The following is a 2,714-nucleotide window of genomic DNA, read 5'->3' as shown; positions in this document are numbered from 1 at the left end:
AAGATTACAAGGGCTTATTTTGAACGGAAATCGATTACAAGGAGAGGTCCCAAGTTCCCTGTCGAAATGTCAATCCTTGAAGGTATTAGATCTTGGAAACAACCAATTAACTGGTATGTTTCCAGGATGGTTAGCCCATCTTCCAGAGCAGCATGCTAGTTCTTGTCCTCAACTCAAACAGGAAACACAACTTGAAGTTGATGGTGATGGTGATGGAGATGGAGATAGAGATGGTGAGAATGGATTTCCATGGAGAGTGGTGATGTTAGGTATGGTTGTGGGACCATAATTGGATTAGTAATGGGATATGTCATGTTGTCTACGGGAAGACCAAAGTGGTTCAACGCAATTGCTGATGCAGGAGAGCACGTGCTCCGAACAATGGGAAAAATAAAAGATATGTATATATTGGAAAATGAGTTTAGCCTCTCAATGTAGTGTTTGAATCAGGTTGTAGCATCAATTTTGTTTTGAATTTAGCAGAAATTGTTGTTATGATGTATTTCTTATTCCTGTGTTAGTGTTGTAAACATTAGTAATTACTAAAAGTATGTTTTCTGTTATTGCACATAATAGATTCCACTAATAAAGTATACAGAAACACATGTTGGAGGACTACAACACAAAATCGCCTTCACTAACATTAAAAAATTGACCAATGCTTTATAACCCATCAGAATTTGAAAGTTATAAACAAGAGAGTTATGCAACTTGTTAAGCGTTGGTTTTGTGGTAGTTAGATATCGGTAAAAGTTGTTATGAGATTAGTTGAGAGGTTTTACGATAGTTCAACTTTATCAACAATGCTACATTGACTTGTACACATGCAATGAAGGTTTCTATTTTGTCGTCCTTTGGGCATATTTCGAGGTTCTAAATGCATATAGTTCAGCATAACAATCTTTATGATCATTCTCGCTTTGATCTTCCTCATCTCCAACGACTCAACCTTGCTTACAATAATTTTACTTCTTCGAAAATTCATTGGTAGGTCTTCTAATAGTATTTTTAGGAATTATGGATTATAAATGCAACCTCAAATTTTAAATGATCTTCTGCAAACTTCTTCTAATTTGAGAGAACTATCGATTGATGGTATTGATATAAGTTGGCTTTTACTCTCTTTTCTTAACTCGATTTCCAAGTGTGTGTGTGTGTGTGTGAGTGTCGATTACCAGATCTAGTGGTGGTTTCACATGGTGCGGTGGTGGTTTACGACAGTGGTGACAGAGGGTCGTCAATATTCTTGAATGTGTGTGTTATAAAAATCTTCATGGGTGTTTGTATGCATGCATGAAAATGTTATTGAATATATGTGTATCCATGAAGAACAAACCATGGTATTCATTGAGATGTTTTTTTTAATAATTTATTGATTTATTAAAAAACAATATACAAAAAATGTAAAAAGAATAAAAAAAATGGTAGAAAAGTCATTATACATGCAATATAGACCAACAAACACAAGAAATGAAACCACATGGACCAGCGCATAGAGTTTTCGATAATTATGTTGAATCAACCTGTTTCAAAAAACCATAAAGACTAACCACATAATTTTGTGTATTTTATAAAAATAAAGCCATAATTAATTTTCGAAATAAGGATAACTTTTTTCATGATCTTTCCAAAAAACCGCAACAAGGGAATATGTCTCTTTAGACGTACAAACTATTTGTGCTTATTTTAAAAGGTCCCTTATGTTTCTTTTTGTAGTGTAGGGGCTTAAAGTCCCATTTGAGTGGTGAATTTGGTCACTTTACTTAGACTAAGCGGTTGTAATGTCATGTGTTTTATCCAACATGGCAAGGGAAAATGAAGACACACTTGCACAAATAGAATGCAATATGTGTAAGTAGATACACATGTGGATGGAACGGTCCTTCTCTTGATTCGGGCTCCATAGCTGATATGATTAAGTCATTTTTCCTGGTGGGTTTTCCTCAACTCCCACCCACAATAACTCATCGACAATGCAATTTCATCAGATCTTCTCACCCACATATTTTCTTTTAAGAAGTAGTAATCATACTCAAGATCTAAGATTCTCTCTTCAATCATTCAAATATTTGATGCTTCACCACCACCAACTAACTGAAGAAGGTAATAATATGTTTCTAGATGGCTGGGGATGACCGAAGAGAATGGTGGGTTGGGATGGCGGTGTTTCAGGTGGCTTTGCCTTCGGTTCGTCGCCGACACAAACAACGTTGTCCAGTGACACACCTTCAGTTCGTACTAGGATCGACCAACCACTGTTCTTCGGCGTTGCTGCCATTGACCACCCGTCTTCTATGTTTGGTTTCACTTCCGGTGTAGGTGGGTTCTCATGGTTTCTCATTCTAGGATGTATTTAAGGTGAACAAGAGGAAGATGATGGAATATATGTCAAACTGTCATCTGTTTCCTCTGATTCACACCATTGATTCACCTTCATTCTTTTTAATCTTCTGTAACACCAAAAAATTCAAGCCAAATTAAAACTTTTTAAACAATTCAAAACCCATTAGTTATTACAAAATGTTTTCAAAATAGTTTCATATCAGAGTATCCCAGAACCATAAGTCCAAAACACGAGGAGGTGTATGGTCACGCCTTCGCCTTGCCAAGTCATCTGAAGCACCTGAAACAATAAACTGAAATCGTAAGCACAAAGCTTAGTGAGTTACCCCCAAAATACCGATACAAATACAATCCACATAACCATGTCAGTA

At 36.2% G+C, this 2,714-nt stretch overlaps 1 pseudogene; it reads left to right on the top strand.

The window, feature by feature from the left end:
* The first annotated feature begins 300 nt into the window (after positions 1-300).
* Positions 301-2,426, top strand: LOC145099847 (uncharacterized; annotated as a pseudogene).
* Positions 2,427-2,714: the final 288 nt, after the last annotated feature.

The sequence above is a fragment of the Lactuca serriola genome, chromosome 4 (assembly GCF_051521515.1).
Source record: "Lactuca serriola cultivar US96UC23 chromosome 4, Lser_US96UC23_V15, whole genome shotgun sequence".
NCBI classification, from domain to species: Eukaryota; Viridiplantae; Streptophyta; class Magnoliopsida; order Asterales; family Asteraceae; genus Lactuca; species Lactuca serriola.
Note: the sequence above shows the minus strand (reverse complement) of the source record. Positions and strands in the feature narration are given on the sequence as shown.